The sequence below is a fragment of the Ranitomeya variabilis genome, chromosome 5 (genome assembly GCF_051348905.1).
Source record: "Ranitomeya variabilis isolate aRanVar5 chromosome 5, aRanVar5.hap1, whole genome shotgun sequence".
NCBI lineage: Eukaryota > Metazoa > Chordata > Amphibia > Anura > Dendrobatidae > Ranitomeya > Ranitomeya variabilis.
In genome coordinates, this window is record NC_135236.1 from 571,968,428 (window position 1) to 571,990,136 (window position 21,709).

The 21,709-nt window shown below is 44.3% G+C and overlaps 1 protein-coding gene across 5 annotated transcripts in view; it reads left to right on the forward strand.

The window, feature by feature from the left end:
- Positions 1-788: 788 nt before the first annotated feature.
- LOC143773852 (teneurin-2-like) overlaps positions 789-21,709 on the forward strand; it is a 2,235,081-nt gene continuing 2,214,160 nt past the window's right edge. For 3 of the 5 annotated variants that reach the window (XR_013215403.1, XR_013215402.1, XM_077261180.1), the window contains exon 1: positions 834-1,039. The gene's annotated coding sequence lies outside the window, so the exon portion shown is untranslated. Of the gene's footprint in view, positions 1,040-21,709 lie in introns of all 5 variants that reach the window. The other 2 variants (XR_013215401.1, XM_077261179.1) reach the window with 1 other exon arrangement.

Consider the following 21,709-nt stretch of genomic DNA (forward strand, 5'->3'; position numbering starts at 1 on the left):
GATCATGTGTATATTTTCACTTAGGTACCTACCCTTTGCACATGCAAATGTTTATACATTGGGGTTGTATTACTTACCATTACAACTCTTTAGCACTTTGCACTTTAGTGTGATCTGATTTAGTAAATTGTTATGATGTGATTGTCTGAACCTTCTTTGCCTATACATACACTTTCTTTGAAGGTGTACCACACTTACCATATAATGAAATTCGATGTAATATTGTATTGATTTACTGTGGCTTACCTTATACTACTACAGTAGCTAATTTTTTCGATTACTCCTGCAATACTGTGCTTTTGTATGTGGTTCTAGGATATTCATCTGTAACCCTTTTTTATTGTGTCTTTCTATATTTATACATGATTGCCATGTTATATGGCTTTTTAAGAAAATCTTGTTGTAATAAAAACTTACAGTATTTTACTCTGCTCTAGTGTCCAATCTCCTTTTGGGTTTCAGCAAAGAGATGGTTAAACGGCAGCATCTGAACAATTGATAGTAGCATGTATTACAACTTGCAGGGGCAAGGACATAAGGTTCAGCAAAGAAAAAGTTAAACAGCAGGATTTGAATACATTATGGACCATGCTTTAAAACTTGCAGGGAAGAAAATGAAGATTCAGCAAGGAGATAGTTAAGTGTCAGGATGTGAATGATGCATTCTTAATGTGACAATGAGGGTTCCGCAGACGGACAGCTACATGGCAGCATTCCAGCTGATTGTGTCCCTTCTCGCCCTCCCTGGCCTGGGCGAGCAGTGGTAGCTCCCAATCTGCTATGTATGTGAATGCTGGAGCAGCAGCCGGGGATTGGCCGTCCTCCCCATTCAGTGTGCACCCACCGGCTGCTGCCTCCCTCGCCTGTCACTGTGTACTATAGTAATAAGGAGCTGGACTGCAGACAGGCTGCTGGGACTTTCTGCCTACTGTGGGAGATGCTTATGCTGTGTAACTACTGGAGATTAGAGCGTGGGACAGGGACACAAGGATAGAAGTGGCCGCATAGCATTGAAATAAAGAAGCTGCAGGAGAAGCTGGTAATATTCATGTCTCCTCTGTCTGAGAGATGGATGCAGATTGCTGTTACTAGGTAGACTCCCAGCGTTGGGGCTTGTGTGCTTGTTACTATGTCTGCTGCTTTCAAGTCCATGTGCACCTAGTGATAGTGGGAAGGACGGGGGCTCCCAGGACTTTGGGAAGTGCACCCTTGTCGGGGTTCTGCATGGGTGACATTGATATTATGCAGGGGTTCATCCGGGGTCTTGTTTCTATAATTGTGAACCTCATTGATTGTAGTTCTGCACGTCAGCATGCAGGGGAATTTTCCAGTAACTCATGCCCTGGTTTTGGTGAAGGGGAAAGGAGTCATCTATATTCTGAAGGAATTAGGAGGAATGTTGTTTTGCATCATTGCAGCAGGAGGCAATAATGGACAACATTGCTGTTCGGAAATAATGATAAACAGATAAGTGCTTCAATGCATCTCGTCCCAGATCACCTCATTCATGTCCATCGTGATTGAGCTGGACTTACTAATAAATCTAAGACTTAAAAGGTGCAGAAGAACATACTGTTACAGCTTAAGGCTTCTAACATTGCTCTGAAAACTGAACAGGCTTTCAGTATTTTTTCTAATTCTACAGAGAGCTAGGGGTTAATAAAAGTTTGAAACTTTTTGTAAGGTAAAGTGTTTATTTTTCGATAACGTCATGTTTATATGTGTGTGTATAGCTACATCTATCTCCTTCTATTAATTAGAACACAAACCCAATGACAGCCAGGTGAACTATATAAGACTTTGCTGCAGGTAGAAAAAGAATCAATATATAATGGCAATTTGATGCTGTTAAAAACAAATCTATTCATTGTTGGAAAATGTCTCCTACTTTGGCCCTTAGTGACTAGCTACTTTTTTTTTTAGGTTTTCCCTTTCAGTATTTTAGCAGCATAAATATAATTTGTAAACTAGCGCGGTTGTACAGGCCTTTGTGATTTTTTGTGCTATTTGGGAATAAAACTTGCAAACATTTTATGGAAAAGGATGATAAAATTACATAAAAAATGTGAAAATAAAACATTTAAAAAAAATAGATTGTATTAAATAATTATTAAAATAATTATTGGCACTATTTCCAATGACTACAGTGATTCATGCAATGAAATAGAATAAATCTCTGTTAAAAAATGAAATTATTAATATCAATGTCTAGATTTATGGAGCACCTCGCTCCAGTATCTAAAACAGGGTACAACAATATATAAATGGATATAAGTAACTCTGCGGTGCCAGTCTTAAAGGAGATATTCATCAAAGGTAAACAATTCGGTCACACAACCGCATCATGTTCTATGGCCCTATTTTTACCCCTGAAGAACCTCTGAAAACAAGCGGGGAAATGGTTTTGGAATGCTGACCACTGAAGAAATATGAGTATATGGAATTCAGGAGTGACATACAGTGCGGGAAATAATTATTTGATCTCTTGCTGATTTTGTAAATTTGCCCACTGACAAAGACATGAACAGTCTATCATTTTAAGGGAAGGTTAATTTTAACATTGAGAGATCCTGAATATCAAAAATAAAATCCAGAAAATCACATTGTATAAATTATATATATTTATTTGCATTTTGCAGTGAGAATTAAATATTTGATCCCTCTGGCAAATAAGACTTAATACTGGGTGGCAAAAACCTTGTTGGCAAGCACAGTAGTCAGACTTTTTTTTGTAGTTGATGATGAGGTTTGCGCACATGTCAGGAGGAATTTTGGTCCAGTCCTCTTAGCAGATCATCTCTAAATCATTAAGATTCTAAGGCTGTAGCTTGGCATCTCGGGTCTTCAACTCCCTCCATAAGTTTTCTATGGATTAAGGTCTGGAGACTGGCTAGGCCACTCTATTACCTTAATGTGCTTCTTATTGAGCTACTCCTTTGTTGCCTTGGCTGTATGTTTTGGGTCATTGTCTTGCTGGACGACCCAGCCACAACCCAATTTAAAGGTCCTGAGGGAAGGAGATTGTCACTCAGGATTTTATGGTACATGGCTCCATCCATTCTCACATTATTGCAGTGAAAAAGACCTGTGCCCTTAGCAGAGAAACACCCCCAAAACATAATATTTCCACCTCCATGCTTAACAATGGGAATGGTGTTTTTTGGGTCATAGGCAGCATTTCTCTGCCTCCAAACATGGCGAGTTGAGTTAATGCCAAAGACCTCAATTTTTGTCTCCACTGATTACAGCACCTTCTCCCAATCTCTCACAGAATAATCTAGGTGTTCATTGGCAAACTTAAGATGGGCCTCCACATGTGCCTTCTTGAGCAGGGGGCATTACAGGATTTTAAACCTTTATGGCGTAATGTGTTACCAATGGTTTTCTTGGTGACTGTGGTCCCAGCTGCCTTAAGATCATTAACAAGTTCCCCCTATGTAGTTTTAGGCAGATCTCTCACCTTCCCCATGATCAAGGATACCCCAAGAGGTGAGATTTTGAATGGTGCCCTAGACCGATGTCGATTGACAGTCATTTTGTATTTCTTCCATTTTCTTACTATTGCACAAAGTTGTCTCCTTCTTACCCAGCATCTTACTTTTGGTCTATTACCTTGTTCCTGACATCCTTATAAAACTCTTGCCCATTTTATAGGGGTTAGAGTCTGACTGATTTATTGAGTCTGTGGATAGGAGTCTTTTATAAAGTTGACACTTTTCTTTAATGCAGGTATGGGTATTTTTGTCAGTAGAAAACTTACAAAATTGGCAAGGGATCAAATACTTATTTCCTTCACTGTTTATGTATGTTTGCGTGTTTGAGATGTTATTTGCTGAAACTGAGTATGTATCTATTTCTATATAATATTGTGATGTTTTATCTGAACATGTATGTTTTAGGGTCACACTCTTGGAGCAAATAGAAAATTACAGGAACCATCCAGGCAGGGGCAGCCAATGAGCTGTGGTGGTGCCATTGCATTCATTCATGTTAGAGGGCCAACCTCTGCGGTTATGAAGGGATTGCTCAGAGGATCACATTAATCCCACTCTCCCCAGTTTGATTGATTATACAGATATCTTACATAGTTACATAGTTACATAGTTATTGAGGTTGAAGGAAGACTTTAAGTCCATCTAGTTCAACCCATAGCCTAACCTAGCATGCCCTAACATGTTGATCCAGAGGAAGGCAAAAAAACCCCATGTGGCAAAGAGTAACTCCACCATGGGGAAAAAAATTCCTTCCCGACTCCACATACGGCAATCAGACTAGTTCCCTGGATCAACGCCTTATCAAGGAATCTAGTGTATATACCCTGTAATATTATACTTTTCCAGAAAGGTATCCAGTCCCCTCTTAAATTTAATTAATGAATCACTCATTACAACATCATACGGCAGAGAGTTCCATAGTCTCACTGCTCTTACAGTAAAGAATCCGCGTCTGTTATTATGCTTAAACCTTCTTTCCTCCAGACGTAGAGGATGCCCCCTTGTCCCTGTCTCAGGACTATGATTAAAAAGATCATCAGAAAGGTCTTTGTACTGTCCCCTCATATATTTATACATTAAAATAAGATCACCCCTTAGTCTTCGTTTTTCCAAACTAAATAGCCCCAAGTGTAATAACCTATCTTGGTATGGCAGACCCCCCAGTCCTCTAATAACCTTGGTCGCTCTTCTCTGCACCCGCTCTAGTTCAGCTATGTCTTTCTTATACACTGGAGACCAGAACTGTACACAGTATTCTAAGTGTGGTCGAACTAGTGATTTGTATAGAGGTAAAATTATGTTCTCCTCATGAGCATCTATGCCTCTTTTAATACATCCCATTATTTTATTTGCCTTTGTAGCAGCTGCCTGACACTGGCCACTGAATATGAGTCTGTCATCCACCCATACACCCAGGTCTTTTTCATTGATGGTTTTGCCCAGAGTTTTAGAATTAAGCACATAGTTATACATCTTTTTAATTCTACCCAAGTGCATGACCTTACATTTATCCCCATTAAAGCTCATTTGCCATTTATCAGCCCAAGCTTCTAGTTTACATAAATCATCCTGTAATATAAAATTGTCCTCCCCTGTATTGATTACCCTACAGAGTTTAGTGTCATCTGCAAATATTGAAATTCTACTCTGAATGCCCCCTACAAGGTCATTAATAAATATGTTAAAAAGAAGAGGGCCCAATACTGACCCCTGTGGTACCCCACTGCTAACCGCGACCCAGTCCGAGTGTGCTCCATTAATAACCACCTTTTGTTTCCTATCCCTGAGCCAGCTCTCAACCCACTTACACATATTTTCCCCTATCCCCATTACTCTCATTTTATGTATCAACCTTTTGTGTGGCACCGTATCAAAAGCTTTGGAAAAGTCCATATACACTATGTCCACTGGGTTCCCTTGGTCCAGTCCGGAACTTACCTCTTCATAGAAGCTGATCAAATTAGTCTGACATGAGCGGTCCCTAGTAAACCCGTGCTGATACTGGGTCATGAGGTTATTCCTCTTCAGATACTCCAGTATAGCATCCCTTAGAATGCCCTCCAGGATTTTACCCACAGTAGAGGTTAAACTTACTGGCCTATAATTACCGAGTTCAGTTTTTGCCCCTTTTTTGAATATTGGCACCACATTTGCTATACGCCAGTCCTGTGGTACAGACCCTGTTATTATGGAGTCTTTAAAGATTAAAAATAATGGTCTATCAATGACTGTACTTAATTCCTGCAGTACTCGGGGGTGTATCCCATCCGGGCACGGAGATTTGTCAATTTTAGTGATTTTTAGACGCCGCTGTACTTCCTGCTGGGTTAAGCAGGTGACATTTAATGGGGAATTTTTATCACTAGTCATATTGGCTGCCATGGGATTTTCTTTTGTAAATACTGATGAAAAAAAGTCATTTAGCATATTGGCTTTTTCCTCATCCTCATCCACTATTTCACCCAGACTATTTTTAAGGGGGCCAACACTGTCATTTTTTAGTTTCTTACTATTTATATAGTTAAAGAATATTTTGGGATTATTTTTACTCTCTCTGGCAATGAGTCTCTCTGTCTCAATCTTTGCTGCCTTGATTTGCTTTTTACAGAATTTATTTAATTTTCTGTATTTATTTAATGCCTCCTCACTACCTACTTCCTTTAATTCTCTAAATGCTTTCTTTTTGTCCCTTATTGCGCCCCTAACAGCTCTATTTAGCCATATTGGTTTCCTCCTATTTCTAGTATGTTTATTCCCATACGGTATATACTGTGCACAGGTCCTATCCAGGATGCTAATAAACGTCTCCCATTTTCTTTGTGTATTTTTGTGTCTCAGGATATCGTCCCAGTTAATTGCACCAAGATCCTCTCTCATCCATCTGACTGGATTTGTGCCACCATTTGTTACTTTTATCCATTTATACCTTTCTGTGCCTCTTTTGGATACCGGTGTGAACTATTCTATATACCTAGATATTGATATTAATCATTACAAGGGTAGGGTGAATATCATGATAGTTTATTGAATGAATCACTGCAGTCACTGATGTTTCGAGATGATAATTATATTAATAATGGTAATATAAAAGTTACATTTTAACAGGTTTTTTTATGATACATTAGAATAAGCAAATTATCTTTTTTTGTTTTACAATCTTACAATTTCCACAATAAAGTGTGATTTTTGCTTGCTTTTGTTTTTTTAACCTTGATGTTTCACACTGAATAGCAAGTTAAATTACATTTTCAGATTCTTATAGACATACCAATACATTTCAGTAACTAACGGCATTTTTTGTGCAGACCTTTGCAGTTATTTCTTAAACTGATAAAACTTTTTATAAATTACTACAGAGATTACAGTGTGACATCTTGTAACATATTCTGATCAGTATCACTATGACAAAGGTCACTGTTAGGGCAACACTTGTACCCCAACACCAGGTTATGTGAACAGACCGCTCTGAGTGCCGTCCCAGCATCCAGAAATGAATGCAAAGCGTTATGTCCCCCAGTCCCTAATGTCATGATTAGTAATAGAGATTAATAAAAGAGTTCAGCTGTCGTGATCAGAGGGTTATCCCATTCCGACTGCTAAAGCCTGACTATCATATGGTAAGGCATTTAAGTACCCATTTATTGCAGCACTGAACATTCAAAAATGACCCAATCTACACTTTAAGTGCCTGGCATCTCTTAACCTCTGCTGTAAAAAGGCACACATCTGGTTGTTAAGGAAGTGATCCATCTCAGTGGCCTCAGTATGTATGTGGCAGCTACCTGATAATCTTCTCTACTAAAAATCAGTTCTTCGTGTGCTAAATTGCTAATGGGCATGTGATAGATTTTCATTTTACCCTACAGCCAGTCTGAGGATGCAGAGCTGCAGGGGAAGGTAAAAAAAAAGCAATCTGAACCAACCACGGGGTATGTCTCAGATTTGGCCATCTGACCGAGTTTAAGAACACAGCATTCATTCAAAAAACATCCAGTTTCTCCTCCTTGCACGCATTATCCCCAATCATGCATATCTTAGTAATGCAATATCTATTTTAATTACGAAAAAAAGGATTTGATTTTATGGATTGAAGCTGGAATAACTTCCTTCACAACCAATACAAATGTCTTGAAGAGATGAGACTCCGGCCTTCTCCACACTAGAAATTTAACTGGTTTCCATGAAGGGTGAACTGAATTTTCCTGTTGCTTTTGTGTGTCTCAGACTACCTTGAGCTCCCTGTAGACACTGTAGCTCAGTTATAGTAACAGATAATAGCTCTACCTTAATGGAGCTGCACTAAAACCGCTAAGGAGCCCAAGACCCTTTGTTCTGTTGATAGGTACGGCTATCAACAGGTATAGAATTTATTATCTGTTTAGTAGAAAGGTATGATTTTCCTTTGGATGGAGAATCTATGTGACAAAGTTTTTATCCATTGAGGAAGATGATTCCTAGGTTCCTACACGTCTCTTTCACAAACTAAGAATTTATGCGACTGTATTTTCTGTCACTTACTATTTAGACCTCAGAACTTTAGATGAAGAAATATATTCAAGTGTACTTTAATTCTATTTGATTACTAAAATAATCTGCATGTGCCACAGTGCAGATTTTTTTGCAATTTGCTTTTGAATAATAATAAAAAATCTTATACTTGGCTTAACTCTTGCCTCTCTGCCCTACCACTACTTACTGTCACCAGTCTGGTCCTTGGTGCATTTTTTTAGCACCCTTGCCGAGTACTGAATCCTCAGCCCTCTTCATCTTCATGCTATGTTGGGACCTTCAGCTCTGATGTAAGCCATGACGCATGTTATGGCATTGTAACCATACACACACTTGCATAGAAACATTCCGTCAGAGCAGGGAGCCCTGGCCTAGTAAGAAGAGTAGGATTTCAACATTCAGAATGGATTGGTGATAGGGAGGAGCAGAAGGCCTGGAGACGTGAGCATCTTATGTTTATTAAGCTCTGGGATCTAGAAAGACTCCAGAGCACAAAAAGAGACATTCAATATTCAGATAATAAATTGTGAATCGAATCTCCTGGCAAAATTTGCTTCTGAATTTGAATTTAACTTGATCTGCTCATCTCTTCTCAGCACCCTTAAACGTGTGTTCTCTTAGTAAAAGGTTGATTTACAATTATTGTATTTATGATGCGTGATCAAAGTATCAGGCAAAAAATTATGATACAAATGTTTTTGGCCAATGCTTCTGGTTTGTCTGACTGTAGAGTTGAGTTTGGACTCTATTATAATGTGAATTTCTTCGTTCACTTGGCTTTTGAGATGATAGAAATAAAACAGAATCGCAATTTCTTGCTTTGCTAGTCCTAATTGAACATTTTATTATACAGACTTCCATTTAGAAAGGGAGTTGGCATAAAGTTACTGCTACTCTAAAATGACTGAATGAATTATAACATTCTAATACTTTATAACGCAAAGTATTCATCTGCCATGAAGCAGTTTTTCATGTTATCTACGTTGTAGGACAACAAAGAGTAGTGAATAGGGTTGAGCGAAACAGATCGGCCAATTTCAAAAGTCGCCGACTTTTGGGAAAGTCGGGTTTCGTGAAACCCGACCCGATCTCACTGTGGAATCGGGTCGGCCGTCGGCGATCTTAGCTCCAAAGTCGGGTTTCGTTTTTTATATATATATATGTCATTGAGACACACATATATATATATATATTTATATTTACTTCAGCGCGATATATATGAAAAGCCGTTAATTCAATTGCCGGCTTTTCATTTCTCCTGCCTAAACCCGACATGATATGAGACATGGTTTACATACAGTAAACCATGTCATATCCCCCTTTTTTTTGCATATTCCACACTACTAATGTTAGTAGTGTGTATGTGCAAAATTTTGGTGCTGTAGCTATTAAATTTAAGGGTTAAATCGCTGAAAAAATTGGCGTGGGCTCCCGCGCAATTTTCTCCGCCAGAGTGGTAAAGCCAGTGACTAAGGGCAGATATTAATAGCCTAGAGAGGGTCCATGGTTATTGGCCCCCCCTGGCTAAAAACATCTGCCCCCAGCCACCCCAGAAAAGGCACATCTGGAAGATGCGCCAATTCTGGCACTTGGCCACTCTCTTCCCACTCCCGTGTAGCGGTGGGATATGGGGTAATGAAGGGTTAATGCCACCTTGCTATTGTAAGGTGACATTAAGCCAGATTAATGGAGGAATTGCGAATGAAGGAAATGTAGGTCAATGACCTATAGTTACCTTCAGTTGCGGTGATGCGCCCCCTGCTGGATGTCCTCATGAACTGCAGCCTGGGAATTTTTTCCCACGCTCCAGGTCATATGAGGACATCCACCAGGGGGCGCATCACCGCGACTGAAGGTAACTATAGGTCATTGACCTACATTTCCTTCATTCCCCGGGGTTTACAGGCACGAGCACAGCTGCATTATAGCAGAGCTGCCTGTAAAATATTTTAACCCCTTCAGATGGATTTACCTCGTGGGACGTGACAGTTCATCAGAGGGTATGTATATTGTTGGTTTATTATTTTTCCAAGCGAGGGTCTTCAGGTGGATTGAGAGAGCAATAAAATATTAAAACAACCTGTGTGTTTATTTCATTAAAATACTTTTTAATCATGTGTGTGTGTTTTTTAACCCTTTCATACAATTGGATTAATAATGGATAGGTGTCAGAATTGACGGCTCTCCATTATTAATCTGGCTTAATGTCACCTTACAATAGCAAGGTGGCATTAACCCTTCATTACCCCATATCCCACCACTACACGGGAGTGGGAAGAGAGTGGCCAAGTGCCAGAATTGGCGCATCTTCCAGATGTGCCTTTTCTGGGGTGGCTGGGGGCAGATGTTTGTAGCCAGGGGGGGCCAATAACCATGGACCCTCTCTAGGCTATTAATATCTGCCCTCAGTCACTGGCTTTACCACTCTAGCGGAGAAAATTGCGCGGGAGCCCACGCCAATTTTTTCCGCGATTTAACCCTTAAATGTAATAGCTACATCGCCGAAATTTTGCACATACACACTACTAACATTAGTAGTGTGGAATATGCAAAAAAAAGGGGGATATGAGATGGTTTACTGTATGTAAACCATGTCTCATATCATGTCGGGTTTAGGCAGGAGAAATGAAAAGCCGGCAATTGAATTACCGGCTTTTCAATATTATCGCGCTGAAGCAAATATTAAAAAAGTATGCTTCCCCATTGAATTGCATTGGGTTTCGTGTTTTGGCCGATCCCCGACCCTGACTTTTCAATAAGATCGGCCGATTTCACTCGACCCGACTTTTGAGAAAGTCGGGTTTCGTGAAACCCGACTCGATCTCAAAAAATGAAAAGTCGCTCAACCCTAGTAGTGAACTATGTAACTTTGTTTAAGGCATTAATATATAATACAAATTGTCCTATATTTCTAATTTTGCATATGATTTTTGTACAATTCTAGCAATAGTTTTGTGCAGATTAGATGTGATAGAGAATCACTATATGATATTGCTTATGAGCTAAGACAGTGACTCTTAGCATTAAAGATGTTTTCTCAGTATCCTAGCTGGGTAACATTGCAAAGTGCTCAAAATAAACAACTTTGCAACTTACCTCTTGTTAGGGCTGGTGGAACGCACAGAGTAAATATAGAGATGTTATTTGTTGCGTTCGCAGCCCGGGGTTCACCATGCAGGAAAAGAACCTGCTGCTGGCAAACGGCGGCACTATATGGTGGTAGAAGCGAACTCTGTTGCTTCACAGAGTCGCTGTAAAGAAAAGACTGTGTCCTGTTAAACTTCACAGGAATACACAGTAACTTCTGAGCAAATAGCAGCTTGTGATCACGCAGTCAAGGAGGCAATCATACAATCTCCTCACCAGAGGAGCTGGTATTCTGAGTGGCTAATTTCAGCCGGGGCCCTGAAACCATACACACAATCTCCTAACCGGGGGTGCCGGTATTCTAAGAGGCTTATTTCAGCCGGGTCCCTGAATACACATAAGAGTGACCACATTGGCGCAAAACTCATAACATGAATTGATACTAGCGCATGGCCGTGCGGCCATGCAAACCTTTTATAGCTGCAGCAAGTACAGGGCCTTCCTAGAAGGACCAATGAGAGGCTGCCACAGAGCCTGAGCAACTTCAGGACCTTCCTGGAGAACCAATGGGTTTTGCTGCAGTATCTAAGCATGTGACCCTCGATCTCCAATGAGAGATCTTACCCTGGGCATGCTCAGAAGGGAAAAAGCAGGACTTAGTCCCAAAAGCTTCTGCTCGCTGCTGCTCAGCACTGGCTTCAATGGCAGAAGCTGGAAAAGCAGCAGTAACCCTTTGCACAGACTGAGCGAGACACTGGGACCGACGTCTCCACTGTGGCAGGAGAAGAATTGGAGACCGCAGTGGAGATGGCCCGAGATTCCCCCTGTGCAGAGGTGGGAACTGGACCCCTAACATTACCCCCCCTCCTAGAGCCCCCCCTCCTTGGACCTTGCTACGCTCGAAGGTAGCAATGAGCTGCAGAGCCTGAATATGCTCAGCAGGCTCCCAAGACCTGTCCTCAGGATCATAACCCTTTCAGTCCACCAAATAATATTTTTTGCCACGTACCACCTTGCACCCCAAAATAGCGTTCATCTCGTAATCGTCCGTAGATGAACCCGATATCACGGCAGATGACTCAGAAAACCAGGACATGTATACAGGTTTCAAGAGGGACACATGAAAGGTGTCGGTGATACCCAGGTGTGGTGAAAGGGCTAAACGGTAGACCACAGGGTTAACCTGTTTGAGGACCTTGAAAGGGCTCAAGTAGCGAGGTGCAAACTTAGTGGACTCAACTCTCAGCCTGATGTTACGGGCAGAGAACCACACCAAGTCGCCAGGAGCGAAGATCGGAGCGGGGCGCCGATGTGCATCGGCGGAGGACCTCATTCTCTCTTTGGAGGCCCGAATGGCATCCTGAGTGCAGTCCCAAATATCCTGTGCCTCCACAGCCCAGTATGCCACCCTGGAGTAAGCGGAAGACACGGGCATAGGCACAGGTACCCGCGGATGCTGACCATAGTTAAGAAGGAAAGGGGTTTGTCCAGTGGAGTCGGCTACGGTGTTGTTCAGCGCAAACTCCGCCCACTTTAGCAAGGATGCCAAATCATCCTGCCTGGCTGAGAAAAAATGTCGCACATATGTGACCAAGGTCTGGTTGGCCCTCTCTACCAACCCATTCGTCTAGGGATGATATGCGGAAGAGAGATTCAACTCAATGCTGAGAAGATGACAAAGCTCTCTCCAGAACCGAGACGCAACCTGGGGACCCCGGTCACTGACAATTTTGCCGGCATACCGTGTAGGCGGAAGATGTGTTTTATAAACAACGCTGAAAAGGCCCGTGCAGAAGGTAGCCGTGGAAGCGGCAGCAAATGCACCATTTTAGAAAAATGATCGGTGATAACCCAAATGATGGTACAGCCACGAGACTTGGGCAAACCCACCACAAAGTCCATCCCAACCATCTCCCAGGGCCTGTCTGCCACCTTCAAAGGATAGAGTAACCCAGCTGGCTGTTGTCGAGGAGACTTATTTTTGGCGCAGGAGACACACTCCCGAATATAATCTCCAACGTCACGGACCATATGTGGCCACCAGTACGTCCTCGCCAGCAGTTCAGATGTCCTCTTTGTCCCAAAGTGTCCACCCACGCTGGACGAATGAGCCCAAGAGAGAACCTCTGGTCTCAAATTAATCGGTACAAAAAGTCTTGTCCGAAAGCACAGACTCTAGCGAAACCGGAGCTACGGTTCTCAGACTCTCAGAAGGTATAATAAGCCGAGGCTCCCCTTTCTCCTCCTCAGATGACACAACGGAGCGAGAGAGGGCGTCAGCACAAATGTTCTCCCCAGCGAGATAATGGAGGGTGAAGTGGAACCGGGAGAAGAACAAAGACCATCTGGCCTGACGAGAATTTAGCCGCTGGGCTGTTTGCAAATATACCAGATTTTTGTGGCCCATGAAGACTTGAAAGGGAAAGCGAGCCCCCTCCAAAAGATGTCTCCACTCCGAGAAAGCCAACTTAATTGCTAGCAACTCCCTGTACCCAATGGAATAATTCCTCTCCGCTGGTGTGAAGGTCTTGGAGAAGAAGAAGCAAGGATGCTTCCAACCTTGAGCATCCTTTTGGAAGAGGACTGCTCCTGCACCAACAGATGAGGCATCCACCTCCATTATAACTGGCTTATCAACATCGGTTCGATGTAGGATGGGAGCGCTAGCAAAATGAGACTTAATAAAAGAGAAGAACCTGGAGACCTCTTCAGACCACAATTTGGGATTTGCTCCCTTCTTGGTGAGGGCTACCAAGAGAGCTACCAAAGTTGAAAAGTGGGGAATGAACTGGCGATAGTAATTAATGAACCCCATAAAGTGCTGCACCGCTTTAAGAGAATGGGGTTCTTGCCAGTCCATCACAGCCTGTAGTTTGGCAGGATCCATAGCCAATCCCTGGGCGGAGATGATATAGCCCAGGAAAGGTAAAGACTCCTGCTCAAACATACACTTCTCCAACTTTGCATAAAGGGAATTTGCTCGAAAGAGGTCGAAGACTCTGCCAACATCTCTCTGATGGGAATCAATATCTGGAGAGAAGATGAGAATATCATCCAGATAGACTACGACTGAGGTGGAGAGCATATCCCAGAAGATATTGTTGACAAGGTCTTGGAAAATGGCTGCAGAATTACAGAGCCCGAAGGGCATCACCAGATACTCATAGTGCCCATCCCTGGTGTTAAACGCCATCTTCCATTCATCCCCCTCACGGATGCGAATCAGGTTATAAGCACCCCGCTGATCTAATTTGGTAAATACCCTTGATCCCCGTAGCCTATCAAAGAGCTCAGAAATCAAGGGCAACGGGTATTTATTCTTAATGGTGATGGCGTTAAGACCCCTGTAATCTATGCAAGGACGTAATTCTCTGTTCTTCTTCTGCACGAAGAAGAACCCTGCCCCTGCAGGTGACACTGACTTCCTAATGAACCCTCTTGCCAAATTCTCCTGGATGTATTGGGACATAGCCTCCGTTTCCGGGAGAGAGGGGATAGACCCGTCCCCGAGGAGGTTCTGCTCCAGGCAAAAGATCAATAGGACAGTCATAGGGACGGTGAGGCGGAAGGGTCTCCGCAGCCTTTTTGGAGAAGACGTCTGCATAGGACCAACAGCATTTGGGAAGGGAAGAAAGATCTGCGGGTATCTCGGTGGTGGAAACCTGAACGCATTCTCTCCCACATCTGTCCTTACATAATTCACTCCAACCCAATATCCTCCTAGAGGTCCACTCAATATGTGGGGAGTGGAGCCAGGGTATTCCCAGCAGAATCTCGTCCATTCCCTCAGGAAGGACAAGAAGGGAAATAATCTCCTGGTGGGAAGGGGACATGGACAACGTGAAAGGGGCAGTCTGGTGTGTGATTTGTGACGGAAGTGTCGACCCATTCACTACTCTAACAGTTACCGATTTGGCGAGCATCACCAGAGGTATTGCATGCCGCAAAGCGAAAGCAGAGGACATGAAATTTCACACTGCTCCAGAATCCACACAAAGCTCGACTGTTAAAGAGGATGAGCCTAGCATGATTGTCCCTTTGAAGGACAGCGTGGAGGAAAACGCTGCTGTGTCTAGTAAACCTCCTCCTATGGTTACTAGACGCGATCGTTTCCCGACCACAGTGGACATTTATTGGCGTAATGTCCTAGCTGTTGGCAATTTTTACAAACCATGGGTAATCGAGCGGTCCGAGACTTAGGTCCCGCTCGAGAAACCTTCATGGCCTCATGGGAGTCAGACACCTGAACAGGAGTTTCTAGAGGGCTGGAGAAGGTAGGAGCAAGCTAAAACCTCTGCCTACACTGGGTCCGCTCTAACCTCCGCTCGTTAAAACGGAGGTCGATGTGGGTAGATATAGAAATGAGCTCCTCCAGTGTGGCGGGAATCTCCCTGGTGGCCAAGGCGTCCTTCACATGGTCTGCCAGTCCTTTCCAGAACACCAAAATAAGGACTTTATCCGGCCACTCCAGCTCAGAGGCCAGAGTCCGGAATTGGATGGCGATCTGGCTGACCATGAACAAACCCTGTGTTAATGCCAACAATTGGAGCGCAGTGTCGTGGGTGACACGCGGTCCCAAAAAGACCTGTTTCAGAGAGTCCAGGAAGAGAGGAGCACTTTGTACCACACAGTCATTACGCTCCCATAGCGGCGTTGCCCACTCCAACGCCCTGCCCAACAAAAGGGATAAAATAAATCCCACTTTCGCCCATTCCGTAGGAAAACGTGCAGCCAGGAGCTCAAGATGTATGGAGCACTGACTCACGAATCCCTGACATAGCTTACTGTCACCAGCAAACTTGTCTGGAAGCGGGAGATGGGATAAAGTCAGAGCAAGGGTGGCAGAGGACAAACTGGCTGCAGCTACACTGGCAGCCTGAGCAGCGACTGCGGTAACATCCACAGCTGAGGTTGTGCGCTCAAGAGCCGCCAACCTACCCTCCAGCTGCTGGATGTGCCACTGTAGACGCTGATTGTCCGCCATTTACCAGCCAGACCCTGGCGCTAGTATACTGTTAGGGCTGGCGGAACACACCGAGTAAATATAGAGATGTTATTTGGTGCGTTCGCAGCCTGGGGTCCACCGTGCAGGAAAAGAACCTGCTGCTGGCAAATGGCGGCACTATATGGCGGTAGAAGCAAACTCTGTTGCTTCACAGAGTCGCTATAAAGAAAGGACTTTGTCCTGTTAAACTTCACAGGAATACACAGTAACTGCTGAGCAGATGGCAGCTTGTGATCACGCAGTCAAGGAGGCAATCATACAATCTCCTCACCAGAGGAGCCAGTATTCTAAGTGGCTTATTTAAGCCGGGGCCCTGAATACACACAAGAGTGACCACATTGGCGCAAAACTCATAACATGAATTGATACTAGCGCATGGCCGTGCGGCCATGCAAACCTTTTATAGCTGCAGCAAGTACAGGGCCTTCCTAGAAGGACCAATGAGAAGCTGCCACAGAGCCTGAGCACCTTCAGGACCTTCCTGGAGAACCAATGGGTTTTGCTGCAGTATCTAAGCATGTGACCCTTGATCTCCAATGAGAGATCTTACCCTGGGAATGCTCAGAAGGGAAAAAAGCAGGACTTAGTCCCAAAAGTGTCTGCTCGCCGCTGCCTAGCACTGGCTTCAATGGCAGAAGCTGGAAAAGCAGCAGTAACCCTTTGCACAGAGTCAGACTGAGCGAGACTCTGGGACCGACGTCTCTGCTGAGCAGGCTCCACTGCGGCAGGAGAAGAATGGGAGACTGCAGCGGAGATGGCCCGAGATTCCCCCCGTGCAGAGGCGGGCACTCGACCCCCAACACCTCTTATTTAAAATCCTTGGTTATCAAGAATAGAGGGATTTTTAATTCCATTTTTTACTGACTAGATTATCAGTCACCTCCACAGCAGAGGTGCCTGGTTTCTTAAACACAGGGCAAGCGTGTGAAAGCTTTTAGCTCTAGAGCTTGCAAGCACGGCTCTGAAGCTGGCGGGATTGTTGGATTCGGCCAGCTTCCGTGCACCTCTCCATGCAGCATTGGGAGAGCATGGCAAGGGCATTGACACTACAATCCTGCCCCTCTAAACTGTCTGTCATTGGGGAGCACAACGCTCCTGCAAAGTTGGAAGCTTGAAGGCCGGGGAACCGTGCACTCCAGAAGATCAATCCAAAGAACAACCTTTCAAGAGTTCAGCAGTGAATCTCTCCTACCTTATCCTGCAGTGAAAGTAAATGTTTTGTGCATATGTAGATTGGTTAAACCTTTGCAGTGTTATGTGTTGAATTCCTTTTATCACGTTTGCAGTTTGATTCCTTTACAATGTTATCAAAATGAGTTTTATTGTAATTATAGTTTTATGCTGTATTTTTTGTTTACCATAAACAATGTGGGCATACCCCGCACTAAAAATTGTTAATGATTGAAAGCAAGTATTTATAGGACTACTTGTAAAATGATATTATGTTTGCATTGTTTTCATGTAACTGCCTATTTAACTATCTAGCTAATACATTTAATTCAACATTGGTCAATGTAAATTGTTTTTGGACATACTGATTTAAAATTCTGAAGTGTCATGTACCCTGAGCAAATTCTGTAAGTAATGTGGATTTTAGTTTCTTGATGGCTATTTATGTGCATTCATATTGAAATCATTGTGGAGCAATAGTAGCTGATTTTACTAGTCTACTGAGTGCTGCTGCCTATATTTTCTGTGTATAGACCTTAAACATCTTCCAATATGTCAGATCAGGAGAAACTCTTCATGGCTAGGCTGCAATCAGGCTTTTTTTTAGCATTTTAAAACAATATTTAATTTGTTTTTTTAAATGCCTTTAGCTTTTACACCATATGAACAGCAAATCAAATCATGTTGTGTACAGATTCTCAGATTTCTATGAACTCCAAGCAAACTTCTGACTGCAGTGTTTTAGTCCAACCAAAATAAGATGAAACAGAGTATTACATTTAGGCTAGGGTCACACCAGAGTGTATTCTCTCATCCAAGAAAATCAGGCTGACTATGCTAATCACACTCTGATCAGACTTTGATAATTTTTCTCAGTTGAGGAGAAGATGGAAAAAAAATTCTCCATTCTGTCAGTCTGTGAAAATTGTACTGAAGTCAGATGTTTTCCACACACTCATTGACTTATACGGCTGAGTGCGATCCAATAATGATGTACATTTGGGTATGCTACAATTTTTTCCTTGGACTGTCTCGGTCCGAGAAAAAATTGGAACATGTCCACGGCCCTATAGAATAACATTGGTCCGAGACCAAACTGATGTTTTGCCGGATTACTCTCGGACCAAAAATACGGTCATGTGCATGAGCCCTAAAAAGGTATTTTCTGGATATTATAAATCATTATGGCTCAATGGATGATGTATCAAAAGCCGAAAAACAAGACTCCTAAAATATAACTTTTAATAATATCTTAAAAACTCTCCATGTAGCACTTGAAAAATAAGTATAGAGGTAAATCAATATATGTACATAGAGACAATAATAGTTCAGCAAATAGCTAATTAGGGCATGGAGCGGGGGCTAGAATTCACTGATAATCCCTACCCTCTCCCTACCTAAATATGAAGTATGGCACCCTATTATTTGTGAAATGGTGGCCCCCGCTCAATGTCGGATAAGATATTGAGGCTCCGCCTTATATTTCAGTATGGTTTCTGCTCAAAGGATGATGAGCGGCATTGACCATGAAGGCAATGCATGAGGAGGATTCAGTTTATACTTACTGCAATGCAGAGGGTGAAATACTCTTCAAATTTCAGCAAAAGCCTTATTTATTACTGTAATTCATTTGTAAGAAATATTTAGATTCAAAATACATGTATGCAGTTTATTAAGCAGAAGCTACTGTCCCAATGGTGTCTAATATTAGGATCAATATTTACCTGTTATTCCTATGAACCTTTCACATCTGAGTTGAGTATAACCAGTTCAAGTATACAGTAGGTATAGCTCGTTTGAGCACAGAAAACTACACTGCTGGCTAATTTCAAAATTATGGAAACATATTTGGTGTTTATTGCACTGCTGGAGTGGTGCTTAAAATTTTAATCCCCTGTCTCATGCTCACCTGTCACGTCCTTCATCCGTTACCAGAATCGCTCCCTTCGGTCTCCAGCAAAAAAAGACCTGCCGGCAGCTCCAGTGTTTCATGAATCGTGCCATAGGTCACTTTTCATTACATCTCAATGACTCTCATACACTTATATTGAGCTCTTGTGATGTAACTTCTGACTTCCGGACAGTCAGAAGTTACATGTCCAAGATGGTGCCGTGGCACTGGTTAAAGGTGGAGCCACTTAAAAATGAGTAAAAGAACTTGGTCAAAGAGTGTACATTTAAAGCCACTGCAGCGCTGAAAAAAATAAAAACACTGGAGTGGTGCTTTCAAGGAAAAATATATATTTTTACTATGTTAGCCAGTAGTATTTAACTTTAAAGATAAATTAGCTATTTTTTTTTATAATATATACCATTTACAGCTTTAATTTTGTACAAACACACGGTCAAAATTGTTGGTACCCCTCGTTTAATGACAGAAAAATCCACAATGGTCACAGAAATAATTTGAATCTGACAAAATTAATAATAAATAAAAGATCTATGGAAATGAACATCAGACATTGCTTTTCACCAATTCTTCCACAGAATTTAAAAAAAAAAAAAAAAACTCATGAAATAGGCCTGGACAGAAATGTTGGTCCCCCTGAAAATAATGTTACAATAGGGACATGTTAAATCAAGGTGTGTCCAGTGAGTGGGCCTGTATGTAGGGCTACAGATACTCATTGTGCTGTTTGGTGACATGGTGTGTATCACACTGAAAATGGACCAGAGGAAGCGAAGGAAAGAGTTGTCTCAGGAGATTAGAAATAAAACTAGCTATTGAACCCGTTCTACGCCCGGGTGGCGAGCATTTATATTGGTATATGGTCTCCATCCTGGTATGTGCTGCTCCCATCCTGTCATGTGCTGCTCCATCCTGCGCCCCCATCCTGTCATGTGCTGCTCCACTGTGTCATGTGCTGCTCCATCCTGCATCCCCATCCTGTCATGTGCTGCTCCACCGTGTCATGTGCTGCTCCATCCTTCGCCCCCATCCTGTCATGTGCTGCTCCACCGTGTCATGTGCTGCTCCATCCTGCATCCCCATCCTGTCATGTGCTGCTCCACCGTGTCATGTGCTGCTCCATCCTGCACCATCCTGTCATGTGCTACTCCACCGTGTCATGTGCTGCTCCATCCTGCGCCCCATCCTGGCATGTGCTGCTCCACCGTGTCATGTGCTGCTCCATCCTGCGCCCCCATCCTGTCATGTGCTGCTCCACCATGTCATGTGCTGCTCCATCCTGCATCCCCATCCTGTCATGTGCTGCTCCACCGTGTCATGTGCTGCTCCATCCTGCGCCCCCATCCTGTCATGTGCTGCTCCACCGTGTCATGTGCTGCTCCATCCTGCAGCCCCATCCTGTCATGTGCTGCTCCACCGTGTCATGTGCTGCTCCATCCTGCACCCCCATCCTGTCATGTGCTGCTCCACCGTGTCATGTGCTGCTCCATCCTGCATCCCCATCCTGTTATGTGCTCCCATCCTGCGCCCCCATCCTATCACGTGCTGCTCCATCCTGCGCCCCCATCAGTGCGGGCGGCTGTGCTGAGTGCGGGCGGCTGTGCTGAGTGCGGGCGGCTGTGATGAGTGCGGGCGGCTGTATGTGGCTGTGCTGAGTGCGGGCGGCTGTATGTGGCGCGGCTGTGCGTGGCTGTGCTGGGTGCGGGCGGCTCTGGGTGGCTGTGCATGGCTGGGCTGGGTGCGGCGGCTGTGGATGGCTGTGCTGGGTGCGGTGGCTGTGCGTGGCTGTGCTGGGTGCGGTGGCTGTGGTGGGTGCGGCGGCTGTGGGTGGCTGTGCTGGGTGCGGTGGCTGTGCTGGGTGCGGTGGCTGTGCTGGGTGCAGCGGCTGTGCGTGGCTGTAGGCGGCTGTGCGTGGCTGTGGGTGGCTGTGGGCGGCTGTGCGTGGCTGTGCTGGGTGCGGTGGCTGTGCTGGGTGCAGCGGCTGTGCGTGGCTGTAGGCGGCTGTGTGTGGCTGTGGGTGGCTGTGGGCGGCTGTGCGTGGCTGTGCTGGGTGCGGTGGCTGTGCTGGGTGCAGCGGCTGTGCGTGGCTGTAGGCGGCTGTGCGTGGCTGTGGGCGGCTGTGCGTGGCTGTGCTGGGTGCGGCGGCTGTGCGTGGCTGTGCTGGGTGCGGTGGCTGTGGACGGCTGTGCTGGGTGCGGTGGCTGTGCTGGGTGCATCGGCTGTGGACGGCTGTGCTGGGTGCAGTGGCTGTGGTGGGTGCGGCCGCTGTGGATGGCTGTGTTGGGTGCGGTGGCTGTGGACGGCTGTGCTGGGTGCGGTGGCTGTGCTGGGTGCGTCGGCTGTGGATGGCTGTGCTGGGTGCGGTGGCTGTGGTGGGTGCGGCAGCTGTGGGTGGCTGTGTTGGGTGCGGCGGCTGTGGACGGCTGTGCTGGGTGCGGTGGCTGTGCTTGGTACGTCGGCTGTGGACGGCTGTGCTGGGTGCGGCGGCTGTCGGCACCTGATTCATTTCCACCGCCATTTTCTTGGTCCTGCTCC